This window comes from Heteronotia binoei, chromosome 21 (genome assembly GCF_032191835.1).
Source record: "Heteronotia binoei isolate CCM8104 ecotype False Entrance Well chromosome 21, APGP_CSIRO_Hbin_v1, whole genome shotgun sequence".
Taxonomy (NCBI): Eukaryota; Metazoa; Chordata; class Lepidosauria; order Squamata; family Gekkonidae; genus Heteronotia; species Heteronotia binoei.
The window spans coordinates 192,698,675-192,719,061 of NC_083243.1; the positions used below are offsets into that span (position 1 = coordinate 192,698,675).

The 20,387-nt window shown below is 44.6% G+C and overlaps 1 protein-coding gene across 8 annotated transcripts in view; it reads left to right on the plus strand.

Moving 5' to 3' along the window:
• KALRN (kalirin RhoGEF kinase) overlaps nt 1-20,387 on the plus strand; it is an 837,912-nt gene that overhangs the window by 788,677 nt on the left and 28,848 nt on the right. The gene's annotated exons all lie outside the window — the stretch shown is intronic.

Here is a 20,387-nt window from a genome sequence, read left to right on the forward strand (position 1 = left end):
CAACCCTTTCTTCCCTCCCTGACGTGCTGCCCAAGTCTACTTCCCCCAAAGCATCGTAGCACTTTATAAATGGGGCCTGTACAATTCCGGAATGTTCATTCTCTATTCTCCCCTCCCCAGTTGCTAATGAGGGGCAAGGGACCTTTGGGAACAACATGGGGTGCTGCAGTGGGAAAGGGATATCAGCCAATCTGCATCTACCGAAATTCTCTTTTACACAATTGTTAAAGATCTAGCAACCCTGTTTCTATTATGTCCAGTGATACATCTGAGAGCAGTTGCTTTTCAACGGGCTATGTATTTTCTTCTTAGGGTAATGAAAGCACCAACTGACCAGCAGCCTGCGGTCATAGATAATGTCTAACTTGCAAGACAATAATAGTAAAAGAAATGGACTGTCAGAGGGAAGCTTTGTATGTTCCCTATAGCTAGATACTACTCATAGAGTGCTGTGAAAATCTGGTATGGTTAGCCAAGCTATTTGGGGAAGCATACTGCTGTTGGGAACACTCTGAAGACTAGGTAACATGCACATTATGCCCTCAAAACCACTCAAAAAGTTGTTGAAGGCCTCATGTTGAGTCCATGTGTAAAATGAGTCTTCCGGCTCATTGCCTGACACTTAAATTGCTATACCTCTATGGTTCTACCTCCTGTCTTGAGCTAATTATATCCTGGCTTTTCCATTCCTCTACTACCCATACTGTTTCCAACCAAACTTCTAACTGCACCTGCAACTGAGTAACTACTGCACTGCTTTGTTGTTGTTGTTCAGTCATACAGTTGAGTCCGACTCCTTGCGACCCCATGGACAAAGTCACGCCAGGCCCTCCTGTCTTCCACCATTCTCCAAAGTCTGCTCAAATTTGTGTTTGTTACATCAGTAACATTGTCCAGCCATCTCATCTTTTGCCGTCCTCTTCTTCTTTTGCCTTCTGTTTTTCCCAGCATCAGGATCTTCTCCAGTGAGTGCTCCATTCTCATTTGGTGGCCAAAGTATTTGAGCTTCAGCTTCAGCATCTGACCTTCCTGGGAACAGTCTAGGTTGATTTCCCTTAGGACTGACTGATTGGATCTTCTTGCAGTCCAAGGGACTCTCAAGATTCTTCTCCAGCACCACAGCTCAAAAGCGTCTATTCTTCTGTGCGCGGCCTTCCTTATGGTCCAGCTCTCACAGCCATACATTACTACTGGGAATACCATCGCTTTGACTGTATGGACTTTTGTTGGCAGGGTGATGTCTCTGCTTTTTATTATACTGCCCAGGTTCGCCATAGCTGTCCTCCCAAGGAGCAAACATATTTTAATTTTATGGCTACAGTCACCATCAGCAGTGATCTTGGATCCCAGAAATGTGAAGTCTGTCACGACTTCCATGTCTTCCCCTTCCATTTGCCAAAATGTGATGGGCCAGATGCCATGATCTTAGGTTTTTTGATGTTGAGTTTCAAGTCTACTTTTGTGCTCTCCTCCTTCACCCTTAACAAGAGGTTCTTTAGGTCCTCCTCACTTTCTGCCATTAGAGTGGTGTCATCTGCATATCTGAGGTTGTTGATGTTTTTCCCGGCAATCTTAATTCCGGCTTGTGCTTCATCCAGGCCAGCATTCCACATGATGTTCTCTGCATATAAATAAGCAGGGTGACAATATACATCCTTGTTGAACTCCTTTTCCTATTCTAAACCAATCAGTTGTTCCATATCCCGTTCTGACCGTTGCTTCTTGACCCTTATATAGGTTTCTCAGGAGACATGTGAGGTGGTCTGGTACTCCCATCTCTTTAAGGACTTGCCACAGTTTGTTGTGATCCACACAATCAAAGGCTTTAGCATAGTCAATGAAACAGAAATAGACGTTTTTCTGATACTCCCATGCTTTCTCCATAATCCAGTGAATGTTGGCAATTTGATCTCTAGTTCCTCTAGCTCTCCGAAACCCAGCTTGAACTTCTGGTAGTTCCCGATCTGCATACTGCTGAAGCCTAGTTTGTAAGATCTTTAACATGACCTTGCTGGCATGTGAAATGAGTGCAATGGTGCGATAGTTTGAACATTCCTTGGCATTACCCTTCTTTGGGATTGGAATATAAACTGATCTTTTCCAATCCTGTAGCCACTGTTGCATTTTACAAATTTGTTGACATAATGTGTGTCATCTTTTAGGACTTTGAACAGCTCAACTGGGATACTATCATCTCCGCTCGCTTTGTTGTTAGTAATGCTTTCTAAGGCCCATTTGACTTCACACTCCAGGATATCTGACTCAAGGTCAGCGATTTCGCTGTCATGGTTGTCCAGAACATTGAGATCCCTCTTGTATAATTCTTCTGTGTATTCTTGCCACCTCTTCCTGATCTCATCTGCTTCTGTTAGGTCCCTACCATTTTTATCCTTTATCATGGCCATCTTTGCACGAAACGTACCCTTGATTTCTCTGATTTTCTTGAAAAGATCTCTTGTCCTTCCCATTCTATTATTTTCCTCTTTTGCTTTGCATTGTTCCTTCAGGAAGGCCTCCTTATCTCTCCTTGCTGTTCTCTAAAAATCTGCATTCAGTTGGGTGAATTTTTCCTTTTCATCTTTGCCTTTCGCTTTCCTTCTTTCCTCAGCTATTTGTAAAGCCTCATCAGACAGCCACTTTGCTTTCTTGCATTTCTTTTTCTTTGGGATGGTGCTGATGGCTGCCTTCTGTACAATGTCACGAACCTCCGTCCATAGTTCTTCCGGCACTCTATCAACTCTAGTTCCTTAAACTTATTCTTCACTTCCACTGTATATTCATAAGGGATGTGATCAAGGTCAAACCTGAATGGCCTAGTGGCTTCCCCAGTTTTCTTCAGTTTAAGCCTGAATTTTGCAATGAGTCAGCTCCAGGTCTTGTTTTTGCTGACTATAAGGAGCTTCTCCATCTTTGACTGCAGAGTATATAATCAATCTGATTTCTGTGTTGCCCATCAGGTGATGTCCATGTGTAGAGTTGCCTTTTAGGTTGTTGGAAGAGCGTGTTTGCTATGACCAGTTTGTTTTCTTGACAAAACTCTATTAGCCTTTGCCCGGCTTCATTTTGTTCTCCAAGACCAAACCTGTCAGTTGTTCTGGTTACCTTTTGACTTCCTACTTTGGCATTCCAGTTCCCTATGATGAGGAGGACATCTTTTTTTGGTGTTAGTTCTAGAAGGTGTTGTAGGTCTTCATAGAACTGGTCCACTTCAGCCTCTTCTGCATCAGTGGTTGGGGCATAGACTTGGATTATTGTGATATTGAATGGTTCGCCTTGGATACGGACCGAGATCATTCTATCATTTTTGAGATTGTATTCCATTACTGCCTTCCTCACTCTCTTGTTAGCTATAAAGGCCACACCATTTCTTCTATGGGAACCTTGCCCACAATAATAGATGTAGTGATACTCTGAGTTAAATTCACCCATTTCTGTCCATTTTAGTTTACTGATTCCCAAGATGTCGATGTTCAGTCTTTCCATCTCTTGTTTTACTACATCCAGCTTACCTTGATTCATAGATATTACATTCCATGTTCCAATGCAGTATTGTTCGTTCACCATCAGACACATCCACAGCTGAGCGTCCTTTTGGCTTTGGCCCAGCCGCTTCATTCTTTCTGTGGTTACTTGGACTTGCCCTCCGCTCTTCCCCAGTAGCATATTGGGCACCTTCTGACCTGAGGGACTCATCTTCCAGTGCCGTATCTTTTAGCCTTTTGTTACTGTCCATGGAGTTTTCTTGGCTAGGATACTGGAGTGGGTTGCCATTTCCTTCTCCAGTGGATCCCATTTTGTCTGGGTTCTCAGCGGTGGCCTGTCCATCTTGGGTTGCCCTGCATGGCATAGCCCACAGCCTCACTGATCCACACAAGCCCTCTCGCCAGGTCAAGACAGCAATCCATGAGAGGGATTGCTTAACTGCACTGCTTAACATCAGCTAAATAGAGCATGCCAGTCGAAAACTTGCAAAGTGTATGCTAGCATGTTAACAGCAGCAGCATTTGCCCGCCGTTGGTAAATGGGGCATCATGAATTCTGGGCAGTTTTAGGTTCTATTTAGTATATAATTAAAACTCATAAAACTGCAATGCCTGTTTCCTTGTGAAACGTCAACTTAAAGGAATATTTTCATGTGCAGTGAGGCAGTTCCTACCTCCCAACTTCCTTGCTGTGTTTGGTTTTGCCTGAACCATGGTATGCTGATAGCACTGTGCCTTGTAATTATAGTTTATTTTCTCATCCTTTTAAAAAAAAATTGCCATTGTTGGCCATGCTACTTTGTTTACCCACATGCAAGACCTGTGGACAAAGGAAAATAGAGACAGAAAGAAAATGAGATGCTGCAATAATTTTTTTGGTCAGCGATGGTCAGTGGCAAAGCATAAAAGCACTACCTTCTCATTTTTCAGCAACAATAGGCCCTCTGCAAAATAACCACAGGTGCTTGTGCGCACGCACACACACACACATGTACATGTGCATTCTGTCTACAATGCCCCTGAAAAAAGAGCAGCTCTCTATCTGACTTGCAGCTAGATGTCTTATTGTTCTGTAATGGGTGCCCTCTGGCATAGTGCATTCACATGTGCCTTACTCTTCAAACAAGAACGGTCCAATGCCATGCCTGAACATGCATCTACCTAGTAGTAGAAGAAGATGTTGGATTTATACCCCACCCTTCACTGCCCAAAGGAGTCTCGGAGTGGCTTATAACCTCCTTTCTCTTCCCCTTCCCACAACAGACACTCTGTAAGGGAGGTGGAGCTAAGAGAGCTCTGACAGAAACTGCTCTTGAAAGGAACAGCTCTGTGAGAACTTGTGACTGATTTGAGGTCACATCAGCAGGTGCATGTGAAGAAGTGGGGACTCAAACCCGGTTCTTCCAGATGAGAGTCCGTGCACTTAACCACTACACTAAACTGGCTTTCAGGTAGTTCTTAAAAGTATTGCTTTCAGTAATCCTGAAGTTACATCATCCGGCCATCTTCTGAGCAGCTGACTTGAGAGTCCTCCATTCTACTTGCTTGTCCCTGGAACATACACACTCCTCACTTTGACAGATTAGTATTGAGCAGGGGTGTCAAACATGTGGACAGGTCAGGCCCCCAAGTAATTCACTGTCATCTGCTTCCTTCTTGCTCTCTTGCTTCCTTCTGCATCTCAGCTTGCTTTGCAGGCTCTCTCCGTTGCTGTCAAGTCCCCAAGTTCTTCAATAAAAGAGGCTCTTTGTATTTTCAAATAAGCATTTTAATAGAAGGTAACATGGTATGTTAGGGTTTGTAGAATCTTTCAGGCTCAAGTGCCGTGTTCTACTGGAGAAAGTTTTCCTCCCAGACGTTTCGTTCTCTGCAGAGAAACGTCTGGAAGGAAAACTTTCTCCAGTAGAACACGGCACTTGAGCCCGAAAGATTCTACAAACCCTAATGATGTTACCAGCCGTGGAAACCTGAAATCTTTGATAACATGGTATACTTCCTTCATTGGGTCAGTGAAGGAACTGACCCAGTTTGAATAGGGCAATGATTATATAGGCAGTTACTGGCAGTTAAGAGCGCCCCTAATTTAGAGCGTGCAGGCATTGCAAACTACAGAGGCAGGCATTGCAAACTACAAAGGTTAAATCAACAGCCTCTCAGGGCATAGCTATAGATAATGGTGTTCTAAGGTGCGAGTTACCGGCCTTGAAGTGAACTGTTTTCCTACTCAAAGAAGGTGCTAACTTCCTGTGGCTATAATCTAAACCAAGGGTCCTCACACTTTTTAAATAGGGGGCCAGTTCACTGTCCCTCAGACTGTTGGAGGGCCGGACTGCCGTTACTGTACAAGGCCGCGGGCCGTCAGTTCTCCGTCTTCTGCATCTCTCTCCCTTCCCCACACCACACACCCTGGCCTGGGAACTCACCTCACCTCGGTATCACCTCACACTCTGTCTCCGCCGCCTCAGCCCAGTGCCGGAAGTGTGCGTTGCTAACGCAAGTTTAGGTCGAATGTCACTTCCGGTCTGATTTTGCCATAACCCGGCGGGCCGCATAAACGTCATCAGCGGGCCGCATCTGGCCCGCGGGCTATAGTTTGAGGACCCCTGATCTAAACGCACATTCCATGCAAGACATACAACAGGCCTGCACAGTAAATAAGGGACCTGACAGTTGCACATTGTCATGTTCTCGGGGTGCAGGCAGGCAGGAGTCCAAAGCCAGTCCAAGGTCAAAGTCCAGGAAGTCAAGCAGGGGCCAAGTCACCAATGCAGAATCACAAACCGGAATCAGAAGTCAATGTCCAAAAGCCAAAAGGTCAGACTGCCAAGGAAATCAAGCAGGTCAAGATCAGGAATCAGGAGGGAGCGTGGATGCAAGCCAGAGAATAGACTTCTTGCTTTCACAAGGTTACCAGGTCCTGGGTGGGAGCTATATGGGAGCCTCAATCAGCCTGCTCCCTGGGTGGCAGTGACTCTGCTAGAACTCAGGGCTGAGAGATCTGAAGCCTTGGAGCGCCTCGTGTCTTCGCTCTGAAAATTCTTTCCAGAGCCTGAACATATGAAGCTGCCTTATACTGAATCAGACCCTTGGTCCATCAAAGTCAGTATTGTCTTCTCAGACTGGCAGCAGCTCTCCAGCTCTCTTTTTTGGAGATGCCAGGGATTGAACCTGAGACCTTCTGCTTCCCAAGCAGATGCTCTACCACTGAGCCACAGTCCCTCCCCTGCTTCAAACTCTTGAGATGGGAGGAGGAGAGCTTGGAGGAGATTGATTGTCAACAGCTGACACTGGTGTCTGGAGAGTGATTGATGGGCCAGCTGCTGTTTATTCAGCTGAGAAACTGGCTGGCAACTCTTCCAGGTCTGTTAACCCTTCCAGCTCCTCCTCGTTAGGGCTCATGACACACAGCAGATCTGATAAGCCAAGCCTCCCTTCCATTGGCTGAACTGCTCCCCTCCTCATCCTCTTACTTTGCCCAGTTCCCTCAGTCGCAAGGAGGAATACAGAGCACTTTTAAGACCAACAAAGTTTTATTCAAGGTATGAGCTTTTTGCCTTGCTACACAGAGAGAGTTTATGTGTGTGTTGTTGGGGTTGTTATGCCAGGGTTCTCCTGAGTGCAACTGGGTTTGCCTCCCCTTCATCACTGTGTTCATGCCCCCATGATCCAGTCTTTCTCAGTAGGAAAGCATGTGAACTTTTTAGATGAGGAATAACAACAATACAGTGAGGTGGATTAGGTTGAGAGAGTGCGTCCAGACCAAGTTCACCCAGCACATTTGCTTTGATCTTTCTTTCACATTATTGTTGCACTGGGGAAAACTATAGTTTTGTAGACAAACACATAGCCCTCAGTCTGTGTCATGGTGCCTTCACATGATCTTGACCAGCACATGAAGCAATTTATGTACCAAAGCTTGCAATGCCCAGCCATTTCATGTTTTCCTCTGGGTCTTAGTGTCAAAGCATTGACCATGAGATTTCTGTGATGAATGTCAATAAATCAAAAGTAGGTTTGCAACTTACACACCTGAACAACACCTGAACAGCATAGTCAAGACTGCTATAGCACAGACATTAACTCCAGATTTTGATGCAATAATTCAGAGGAAGAATTATTTAGTTATCAGAGACTGTTAAATAATCAAAATATTGCAAGAAAACTAATGTTTAAGCATGTTTTAAGTTTTTTTTAAAAAAATCTTTAATTTTGTTTGTGTCCTTTATAAAGTTTACATCTCTGCTACCTGGTATTACATTTTATAACATGCATGGCCTGACCCAACAAGGTCTCATTTATGCCAGATCTGGCCCTCATAACAAATCAGTTTGACACCTAGGGTTGCTAGCCTCCAGGTGGAGCCTGGAGATCTGCTTTTACAACTGATCTCCATCTGGCAGAGATGAGTTCCCCTGGAGAAAATGGCTGCTTTGAAGTGTAGACTCTATAGCATCGTAGCATGCTGAGGCCCCTTCCCTCTCCAAATACCGCCCTCTCCTGGATCCACCCCCAAAGTCTCCAGGTATTTTCCAACACAGACTGGGCAACCCTACTTCTCTAACTGCTATACCACATTGGCTTTCATTGGGTGGCTGCTGTTGAAGAGTGGCAAGCAGTCAGGCCTAGGTGAATCATGCAAATCAGGTGATATCAAATTACCCAGTAGTTCCTGAAAGATCTGGCCCCTTTAAGTCATCTCTCAAATGCTAAAGCAGCCCAAAAAGGAGTTCTGCCTCCTGGCTTTTACTATTAGAAACGCCTAGCATGCTGTGGTTGCCTAGTAATGGCCACTGACTTACAGTTTCTCCTTTTATCATTTGGTTTTTTTACCCTCTTAATGTATTTTTAATTTTTAACAGTTATTTTAATTGAATCCAATCCAACACAAGGGGAACACAGGGAGCATAGAGAACATAGGGAAAACAAATAACAGAAAAACAAATCCAACATACAAGAATCCAATTTAGATCATTGGATGCATATAACAATTTACAAAAACAATACATAATATACTAGGTATTAAGAATTAAGAGAAAGCCTACAATTTATTCTATTAGGCAAAAAGGAAATATTCCCAAAGATTTCCAAAACCGGGGCCCAAAGCAAATCATAATCTATAGCCAAATCAGTATCATTTTCAAAGAAAGTGTTATCCATTGTCTTACCCATTACATATTGGTCCCATAACTTATCATACCACATTTCAATCGTGGGAGTATGTGGGGGTTTCCAATTTTTAGCAATCCTCATACGAGCTATCGCCAACGTTGTCGAGATTAAAGATTTCTGATCTTTACTCACTAATTTATCAGGCCAGATATCAAATAAAAGAAGTTTAAAATCTACTGGAATGGTTATTGAATATAAGTTTTATTTGCTCTACCACTTTATTCTACAAGTTTGAAACGTCTTTAGCTTGGAGAAAATGTTTCGCTAGGCAGTGCCATTTTCTCTGACAGCAATCAATCTCTTAATCCCAGTTGAAAAATAACTTCAAGATCTTGTTAAATCCACATTCCGCAACAGCTCCAGCTGTGATTTCAAATGTACTCCTTTCAAATGCAAATAGGTGACAGAGACAGATCTCTCCAAAATACATCTCGTTTACATTCAGATCATATTGCAGCCTAATCACAGTCTTTTTAACATATGTCCAATTATAATCCGGGTCATTTTTATTCTTTTTATTCAGTCCAATTTCGATGATTATCAGTATTTAAGATTGCTCAAATACTTTATGAGACCTCCTCTCTCTTCTGAGCCAGCCTCTCATTATTATGCAAACACGACCCATTACCAGTGGTGTAAAAAGTCACTTACTTGTCAAGCAGAATTACCACATTAGGAGTAGAAAGATGCTACTTCAAAGGCGTACTGAGAAAAGCGAAAGAAAGAAAGCAGTCGGCCGTTCATCTTTTTCTGCTGGTAATTCGCCAGCTTTCATGGCTGCGGAGCCTCAGGACATGCAAGGAACATAGGAGCAGCCACCACTGAACTCCTAGTCCGATCGCAAAAGTCCCATGCCCAAAAAAAACCCCCAACAGGGTTTTTCTGTGGGGGGTATCACTTCTGTGACACCCCTCCAACAGCCATAATCAGAGGTGGCACAGGAGAGCAATCTGCAGCCACCTCTGCCGGCAAGATGCCGAAGATGCCATTTATTCAAAGTTTTTTCTGAAATTCTATTGAAATAGCCTGGAAAAAAATGTAAATATTTAGGAAGAAAAACACATTTGATACTCATGATTCTTTCATGCCAAGAAAGGTTGATTTTGTTCCATTTAACTAATAATGCTTGAACTTCCTTTAGCAACTCATCATAGTTGAATTTCATTAAAGCCTTAATTTCCTTTGGCATAGTTATCCCTAAATATGACCACTTCTTATCCATCCATGAATAGGGGACTAGATTTCTTAGCCTTGCTTTCGTATCAACTGACAGATTAATCGGATGCAGAATTGTTTTTTCCAGGTTGATTTTTAACCCAGACACAAGACTAAATTGTTGTAAAATCAGATTAATACCCTGTACTGACTTTATTGGGGAAGAGGTATATAATACAACATCAGCAGCAAAGAGCACTATTTTATGGGTTTTAGAGCCTATTGAGACATCCTCAATATCTTGATTTCTTCTGATACATTCTGCCAGGGGTTCCATAGAGAAAGCAAAAATTAATGGCAAAAGGGGACACCCTTGGCATGTACCTCTTTTAAGTTGACAAGACTGAGAGTAATAATCATTCTGATTTGAGCAGAGGGATTGTTGTACAAAGCACGGTGACCATTTTCTCAAAGACAGTCATAAAAAAATCTCAAAGACAGTCATATTCTCAAAGACAGTCATAAAAAAATCTTTCTCCACAGAATCAAAAGCTTTAAGCATATTGATTGAAATTAAGACTGCTTCCTGTTTGGTTACTGTACAATAATTCAAGATGTCCAAAGTTCTAATATTCTCTGAAATATCCCTCCCAGGGATAAAACCAGTCTGGTCACAATTAATCAAATTATTGACTGTCTGTTTCAATCTTTTAGCTAACACGGTGGTAAAAGTCTTACAATTCCAGTTAAGAAGGGCAATAGGTCTATAATTACTTGGAGTTGAAACATCTTTTGTTTCTTTAGGAATTGGAACAATCATCGCCGATTCCCAGGAAGGAGGCAATAAGCCTTTCATAAAGATATTATTACACACTTGAGTTAAAGGTTTAACTAAAATAGATCTGAATCTTTTATAAAATTCGGCGGGAAAGCTGTCTAAACCAGTGGCAGTGTTATTTTTAAGCGATCTAATCGCATCATCAATCTCTTGTGCTGAAATTAAACCATCCAATAAATATCTATCCGAGGGCTTTAATTTAAGGACCAAGTCTTGGTCTTGAAGAAATTTCTTTATCTCTTAGGGTCCAGATTTGTAGTAGTATATAATGTGGAGTAAAATTCTGAAAAAAACACCTGCCATTTGTTTCAAGGAGAAAAACATGTGACCCAACTTATCCTTAATATGTTTAATTCTTCTAGAATGTTTTTTTCTCACTGACTTTTCAGGACAATACTTTAAGAGACTTTCGCAATTTCTGCCAATATCGCTGTTTAGTATAAATCAAATTCTTCTGAATTTGATTAGATTCCAATACATCTTAAAGACGACGTTCAGCCAGCAGCTTGCTATATATCTGCTTATGTTGTCTTTCTAAATTTTTAATTTTTAATGTATTTTTAAGATTTTAGATTTCTACAATTCTGAGGCATTTTCCAGGTTTGTAGAAAGATGTGTCTTTTCCATCACTGTTCCATCACTGGATTTAAGTATCCTCAGATTTGACCAACTTTGCTATTAGAATATACAAATGGGGACCTGCAAGAAACTTGCAGGAGCAGCCATTATATTCCCTTCCACCTTTCCTTTCTCCTCTACTTCTCTACCTCTTTTTCCATCCCACCAACCTGTGAGGATCAACCATGTATCAACCAAGTAGACTCTCTTATGAATACATAGGTAGAGTTTAATTGTTTCAGTACAGGAGACAACCTTCTAGCCAGAGGGTTGCCAGCAATGTTCCCTCTAAGCCGCAGAGTCTTGTGAGCGAAAATTCTACTTTGTGAGCTATTGGCATTAATGTTGTGAGCTACTGCATAAATTAGTGTGCTCTGGGATCATACTTCCTGAGCTAAGACAAAAATGTATGAGCTGGAGGCTAAAAATCTCAGGTTAGAGGGAACACTGGTTAGAGCGAGCTCACGCTAACTCAGGTTAGAGGGAACTGGGTCCCTGACAGGGCCAGCACTAGGGGTTCTGCTGCCCCAGGCAGAGCCCCGCCTCCAACTTCCAGTGGGGGTGGAGGGGCGGTGTGGCAGCAAGCTCACTCAGAGTCTGGCTCTGAGCGTGTCCACTGCTGTGCCACCCCCGACCTTGGGTCCCAGGAAGGCTGAGTGGGGTCGGGGCAGCAGCAGGCATGCTTGGAGCCAGGCTCTAAGTGCTCTCACTGCCTAGGCACCCTGCCGACCCCACTCAGCCTTCTTGGGTCCCAGAAGAGCTGGGTCAGGGCAGCAGTGGGCATGCTCGGAGCCAGGCTCTGAGTGCATTCACTGCCAAGGTGCCCCACTGACCCAACCGAGCCTTCTCTGACCCCAGGAAGGCTCACAGTCAGTGAGTACAAACAGCAATAATATAGTCAAACTATACAAGCAAATGTGGCTCCCCCCCACACACACATCTTTTCACGCCAAGTTATATATCAGCTGGAGACAGCATGGTCTATTGAGTTTGCACCTTCCAAGTTAGTTTGCATAGCCCAGGCCGAGGGAGGAACTATCACTCCAGGTGCCAGGTCCTCATTTCTGTGACAACTAGATAAGCTATGAATTGCAGACACTGAATCTAAACCATAGAATGCAGAAGCTCCTGAAGTAAGAATGCAGAAGCAAAGAGCATCATTTTCCCCACCACCACCCCTTTTCCCAGGCATCACAGGCAGCTGAGACACATCAAAACATGCAGGAAAGAAACAACCCAGACAACACATTCTTGACACATCCCTTCTCTTAGTCTCTCCCCATGCCTGTCACCTTCTCACTTGTTGTCTGTCAAGACCCTAGCAGTTCAATGATTACAAACAGTCCATTTCATTGATGGATATTTATTGACTCATGACAGCTATAGGCAGGACAGACTTTGCAAAAAATGACTTGGTAGGCTTTTCACCCCTCTCTTATAGCTTTGCTTAAAACTGTTACATTTTCAAAGAAGAAGAAGAAAATATTGGATTTATATCCCGCCCTCCACTCCGAAGAGTCTCAGAGTGGCTCACAATCTCCTTTACCTTCCTCCCCCACAACAGACACCCTGTGAGGTGGGTGGGGCTGAGAGGGCTCTCACAGTAGCTGCCCTTTCAAGGACAACCTCTGTCAGAGCTATGGCTGACCCAATGCCATGCTAGCAGATGCAAGTGGAGGAGTGGGGAATCAAACCCGGTTCTGCCAGATAAGAGTCCCTCCCCCCAAGTATTTCCCATCCCAATTGCAGGTGCACATAATTTTCAAGAGTGGACTTGGTAACCCTGGTAACCCTTGAGACTAGGCTGAAAGAATTTGATAACTGTTGCACAGAGATAGGCGCAAGCGAGCACAGAGACAGGAAAGTAAAATACTTCAGACTACAAGGAAGAACATGGCAAGGCATCTTGACACTGTCCCCGCTCTCTTTCTTTTCATTTTTGCCCCTCATCACTTTCTTTCTCCTGCCCCCATCCAGTCACCCTCCCTCTCTGTCCCCTTACCCCACCACTCTCCCTTTCTGCCTCTACTCCATCCCACTTTTCCTGTCCCCCTGTCCTGGAAACCCCCATATCTGCCATTGGAGAGCCCATGCAGCTTCTTTCACCCACCCACCCCATCACCACCAATCTCAGCAGTTTGCCCGTTGCAGCTCCAGGTGAGCCCTGAAGCTTACCCCTCCACCATTTGCATCTTTCAGCAGCTCACCTAGCATGGCTCCTGACAGGCTTGCTGAGGCTCCCACACACCACTGCTGTTCTCAGTGGCTTGCCTGGCATGGCTCTCAGCTCCGGCTTCCTCCCATCACTGCCAGCCAACCTCCAGGTGGCACCTTGAGATCTCCAGCTATAACAAATGACCGAGATCAGTTCCTCTGGAGGAAATGGCTGCTTTAGAGAATGGAGTCTATGGCATTATGCCCTATTGAGGTTCTACCCCTTCCCTGCTCCCCAGGCCTCACCCCCAAAATCTCCAGGTATTCCCAACCCAGAACTGGCAACCTATCCCCCCCCCCCACACACACACACATACCAGGCTCATTGATAGAGGAGTTAAGAGTAGGGTTGCCCAGTCCAATTCATGAAATATCTGGGGACTTTGGGGGTGGAGCCAGGAGACTTTGGGGGTGGAGCCAGGAGACATTAGGGGTAGAGCCAAGATCAAGGCTGTGACAAGCATAATTGAACTCCAAAGGGAGTTCTGGCCATCACATTTAAAGGGATGGCACACCTTTCCAATGCTTTCCTTCCATAGGAAATAATGAAGGATAGGGGCACCTTCTTTTGGGGCTCATAGAATTGGACCCCCTGGTCCAATCGTTTTGAAACTTGGGGGGTATTTTGGGAAGAGGCACTAGATGCTGTACTGAAAATTTGGTGCCTCTACCTCAAAAAAAAGCCCCCCCCCAGAGCCCCAGATACCCGCGGATCAATTCTCCATTATTTTCTATGGGAATAAATCTCCATAGGGAATAACAGAGTTCCCAGCAGACATTTCCCTCCCCTCCCCCCGCTTTCTGACGACCCTGAAGTGGGGGGAGGGCCTCCAAACCAGGGGATCCCCTGCCCCCACCTGGGGATTGGCAACCCTAGTTAAGAGGGTTGTCCACGCTTGCTCAGAGGGAATTAAAACCCTCAATTTTTTTTTTTATTTCAGATTTTTTTCTGCAAACCTGGGGATTCCCCAAGTTTGCAGAAGTATCTGTTTTCTTTCTGTGTGGTCCCATTCCACAGATTTAGATAAATACAGATGGGCCCACAATTGAGAAACTGATACATAGATGATGATGACAATATCCTCAGATGGGACTACACCACTATTAGAATCTACAGGCGGGAACCCACAGAGGCGTCTCACTTTCCCCTCCCCCACTATTTCTTCCTTTCCCTCTCCTAAAAGCCCCAATACCTTCTCCCCAGGGTTACGAGCTCCAGGTTGGGGAATTCACAGAAATATAGAGGTAGAGCCTTGGAAAGCAAGGTATGGGGAAGGAAGTAACCTCAGCAGGGTATAATGCCATAGGCCAGAGTTGTCCAACTCATTTGTTACAAGGGCTGGATCTGACATAAATGTCACCTTGTTGGACCGGGTCATGTGAGCCATAAAATGTAACACAAGGTACCAGAAATATAAACTTAGCAAAGATTATTTCAGATGCCAAATGGCAATAGCAGGCTTGATTGGTTTGGCTTGATTGATTGATTGATTAACTTGTTCATAAATGATTTAGAGTTGGGAGTGAGCAGTGAAGTGGCCAAATTTGCGGATGACACTAAATTGTTCAGGGTGGTGAGAACCAGAGAGGATTGTGAGGAACTCCAAAGGGATCTGTTGAGGCTGGGTGAGTGGGCGTCAACGTGGCAGATGCGGTTCAATGTGGCCAAGTGCAAAGTAATGCACATTGGGGCCAAGAATCCCAGCTACAAATACAAGTTGATGGGGTGTGAACTGGCAGAGACTGACCAAGAGAGAGATCTTGGGGTCATGGTAGATAATTCACTGAAAATGTCAAGGCAGTGTGCGTTTGCAATAAAAAAGGCCAACGCCATGCTGGGAATTATTAGGAAGGGAATTGAAAACAAATCAGCCAGTATCATAATGCCCCTGTATAAATCGATGGTGCGGTCTCATTTGGAGTACTGTGTGCAGTTCTGGTCGCCGCACCTCAAAAAGGATATTATAGCATTGGAGAAAGTTCAGAAAAGGGCAACTAGAATGATTAAAGGGCTGGAACACCTTCCCTATGAAGAAAGGTTGAAACGCTTAGGGCTCTTTAGCTTGGAGAAACGTCGACTGAGGGGTGACATGATAGAGGTTTACAAGATAATGCATGGGATGGAGAAAGTAGAGAAAGAAGTACTTTTCTCCCTTTCTCACAATACGAGAACTCGTGGGCATTCGATGAAATCGCTGAGCAGACAGGTTAAAACGGATAAAAGGAAGTACTTCTTCACCCAAAGGGTGATTAACATGTGGAATTCACTGCCACAGGAGGTGGTGGCGGCCACAAGCATGGCCACCTTCAAGAGGGGGTTAGATAAAAATATGGAGCAGAGGTCCATCAGTGGTTATTAGCCACAGTGTGTATGTGTGTGTGTGTGTGTGTGTATATATATATATATATATATATATATATATATATATATATATATATATATATATATATATATATATATATTTGGCCGCTGTGTGACACAGAATGTTGGACTGGATGGGCCATTGGCCTGATCTAACATGGCTTCTCTTATGTTCTTATGGATTAGGTGTGATATGCAAAGGGCATGGAGATATCAGCACTGGTAATGAGACAGGAAATCTAGGGGCGTTTTCGCACTGACCTTACTCGGGATCGACGTCCCTCTTCACCGCGCAGCGTCTGCGCGGATTTCGCACTAATTTCTCCGCAGAACCCGGAAGAGCCGCAAAGTCCCGCGGCTTTTGCGTCGCAAATGTAAACTAGTTTTTGGCCAGTTTACATTTGCGAAGCAAAAGCCGCCGGACTTTGCGGCTCTTCCGGGTTCTGCGGAGCAATTAGTGCGAAATCCACGTAGACGCTGCGCGGTGAAGAGGGATGTCGCTCCTAAGTAAGGTCAGTGCGAAAACGCCCTTTGTCTTGGTTTGGTACAGGAGGATTCGGTCCACGGGATGCAAAGAATAAATGGAAATAAGTCTGAAGAAGTGAGGAGTGACTCACAAAGGAACATACCCTACCACAAATTGTATTAGTCTTTAAGGTGCCACTGGACTCTTGCTCTTTTCTACTGCTGTTAGAAACCACAACATTCAAAAACCAGTGGGGGACATTTTAACCTTCCAAGACATTCCGTTGCTGATCTAAGAGTAGCAGTTCTCTTACAAAGGAATTTCAAAGGGAGATTAGAAAAAGACTGCTGAATTGTAACTGATAATGAAGTTCAATCCTTTTTGACTGAACTGAAACCTGGGTTTCTTCCCTCATTACCAATGCCTGCTGTTGTCATTTGGCATCTGAAATCATTTAACTCTCTAAAACATAAGGACAGATAGACTCACATTCTAATATAGCAGTATCTGAAGAAGTGAGCAGAGACTCATAAAAACTCATGCCCTGCCACAAATGTTGTTAATAGTTAAGATGCTGCTGCACCCTCGTTCCCTGCCCCTAACAAAGAATGTAAGCCATGCTGTTAGGTTTCTCCTCCCCGCATCTGCAAGAAATGGAAAGGGGTGTGTGTGTCTCTGTCTTTCTTTGGCTTGTTCTCCCCTCTTCCCCCCCCCTCACTAGAAATGTGCAGGCACACAAAAGCTTATATGGAACAAAACATTGTTGCTCTTAAACAGGGGGCTCCATCCCCTCCCCGGCTTTCTCTTTCCTTCCCTCCTCCTCCTTCTCTCTCTCTCTCTGAAGACGAAAAAGTGTGCTTGCACACAAAACTTATACCAGGAACAAAATGTTGATCTTAAATAGGAGATGCCATTTTCTCTCTCTCTGGCTCTTTTTCTCCCTCTCCCTCCCACTTTCTCTGAAGAAAAGTGTGCAGGCACACGAAACTTATACCAGGAATAAAACATCGTTGGTCTTAATCAAGGGACTCCATTCTTTCTCTCTCTCTTTGGCTCTTTCCCTCCCCCCTACCTCCCCCACCTCACTCTGAAGAAGTGTGTTGGTGTAGTGGTTAAGTGTGTGGACTCTTATCTGGGAGAACCGTGCTTGATTCCCCACTTCTCCACTTGCAGCTGCTGGATGGCCTTGGGTCAGCCATAGCTCTCACAAGAATTGTCCTTGAAAGCGCAGCTTCTGGGAGAGCTCTCTCAGCCCCACCTACCTCACAGGGTGTCTCTTGTGGGGGAAGAAGACAAAAGATATTGCAAGCCGCTTTGAGACTCTGACTCAGAGGTGAGGTATAAATCTATGGTCCTTCTTCTTCTTTCCCTCCCCCTCCCTCCCCAGAGGAGGAGGAGGGGAAGAAGCCCTCAACCAGTTCAGGGAAAGCTTTATTTCTCTCCTCTGCAAAGCAGGAAGTAGGAGAGACTGGGCAAAAGGAGCTGCAATGCAGGAAACAGAAAGCAGCAGACAGCTAGTTGGTCAGTGAGACAGATTGGGGCCCTGCAGGGGCCGGATACAGGCCATGGGATGTATATTTGACACCCCTACGATAGAGTTCACCCTCCAAAGCAGGCCTTTTCTCCAGGAAAACAGATATCTGTCATCTAGAGAACAATTGTAATTCTGGGTGATCCCCAGCTCCCACCTGGAGACAGACAACCCTAGTTCCCCTGGGAAAATGGCTGCTTTGGATAGTGAAGTCTATGGCATTGTGCCCCTGAGGTCCCTCCCCTTCTCAAACCCCACCCTGTCCACTCGCCACCCCTCAAATCGCTAGGAATTTCCTCGCCTGGAGTTGGCAATCCTATATCCTTCCCAGTCAACAGCCATCTTACCTTTATCTGCGCCTCTATTTTAAGGTCCAGGCCCACTGGCATGGTAGGGAACCTTAAGGATTTGTGGGATAGCACCTCACTTTATTCTCTGTCTCTTCACTATTTTCTCTTTTCCTGCCCCGACAACCTTCATATTCTCTCCCCTTTCCCTGCCTCTTTCTTTCCTTCTCAGCCATTCACCAACCTACCTTTTATCTGCCCTCCATCTTCAATTATATTTTATTACTAGGGATAAAGCCCACTGTGAGAATAAACATAATGGGCTCTAGAAGGAGCCTCTGGGCAAGTGCTCCAGCCTTGGGCATTCAGTATCAATTTGCTGTGGCATCACAGCATGACGACAATCCTGCAGATGCTGAAGCTCAGCATTCCTTTTATCTGCAGTGCGTTGTTGCCACCTTTTCCTGTCTTATTCAACCTTGTAGAATATAGCATCCGCGTGTGCTTGTGGTGCGATATGTCTTTTGGGGCTTAGCATGGTTGTGTTATGGTATGCCATAGAGCAGAGGTGGCCAAACTTGCTTAATGTAAGAAGCACATAGAATAAATGTCAGATATTTGAGAGCCACAAGACATTAACGTGGCCAGACTCATTCTGGCATGCCAGCTCCTGAGAAGCCAACCATGCCCCCATCTGATTCACTGTGCAATTATATATTCTTACACATACCAGTTTGGTGTAGTGGTTAAGTGTGCGGACTCTTATCTGGGAGAACCGGGTTTGATTCCCCACTCCTCCTCTTGCAGCTTCTGGAATGGCCTTGGGTCAGCCAGAGCTCTTGTAGGAGTTGTCTTTGAAAAGGCAGCTACTGTAAGAGATCTCTCAGCCCCACCTACCTCACAGGGCATCTGTTGTGGGGGGGTGGGAGAGGTAAGGGAGATTGTAACCGCCCTGAGACTCTGAGATTCAGAGTATAGGGCAGGATATAAATCCAACTTCTTCTTCTTCAATACATAGAGAGAGAGAGCATCAGGCAAGAATAAAACCAATCTTGAGTTTCTGGAAGATCTTATTACAGTTTTTAACTTATCTTTGATTGTATTAAACTTAACTACTAGATAGCTAGAACTATTTGTTTCCTGAATTTTTTTTCTTGAAAGTGATATAATTTGGCAAGCATTCTCTAGCCCCTTCAATTGGAAACAAATGAGGGGGGGAGGTGGAAATAAAGAAAAGAAAGAGGAGGGAGGGAAAGGTGAAAAGAAAAGGTTGGAAAGAAAGCAAATCGATTAGGAGGAAGGGGGAAAGAAAGAAAGAAAGAAAGAAAGAAAGAAAGAAAGAAAGAAAGAAAGAAAGAAAGAAAGAGAGAGAGAGAGAAAGAGAGAAAGAAAGAAAGAAAGAAAGAAAGAAAGAAAAAGAAAGAAAGAAAGAAAGAAAGAAAGAAAGAAAGAAAGAAAGAAAGAAAGAAAGAAAGAAAGAAAGAAACTTTAAATGCGTTCTCCTAACCCCCCATGCTTGGATTGGAGAAGGGCTTTAAAGACTCAAATGCCTCCTCCAACACATGTGAAAGCGCTGCATGTGGCTCCCAAGTCACAGCTTGGCCACCCTTGCCATAGAGTATGCACTTGAAGGCAGCCGTTTTCTGTAGGGGAACTGATCTGGCTTCAGCTTTCCATCTCCTCCCCCTCCCTGCAGCCTCTACCTAGGAAAAATAGAGTCTTTCTCCATGGTGAGAACCAAAGCAGGAGGGAAGCAACCTCAGCAGAATATGACACAGAGTCCACCATTTTCTCCAAGGTAACTGATCACTGCCATCTGCAGAGCAGTTGTAATTCTGAGTGATCTCTAGCCCTCACCTGGACATTAGCAACAATGGCTCTCCAGGAGGAAATGGCTGGTTTGGAGGGTGGAGTTGATGGCATTGTACTTGTCTGAGTTCCAACTCCTCAAACCCCACCCTCTCCAAGCTCCACCCCTCAAATCTCCAAGAATTTTCCAATCTGGAGTTGGCAGCTCTATCTCCTTCCCAGTCAATAATCAGCCTACCATTATCTGCCCCCCTGACTTCAGCTTTCCATCCATTAGGCTGAAAGTCTATGACGGATCCAAAATCACCCAGTCAGCTTCCACAGCAAGAACCTATGTCTGGCAGACTCTGCTGTGCCACATTGATTTTCATAGGGGGGCTGCTGCTGAACAAAAGCAAACAGCCAGGCCTAGTTAAGTCATGCCAGTCAGGTGGCATCAAGTCACCCAGAGGTTGC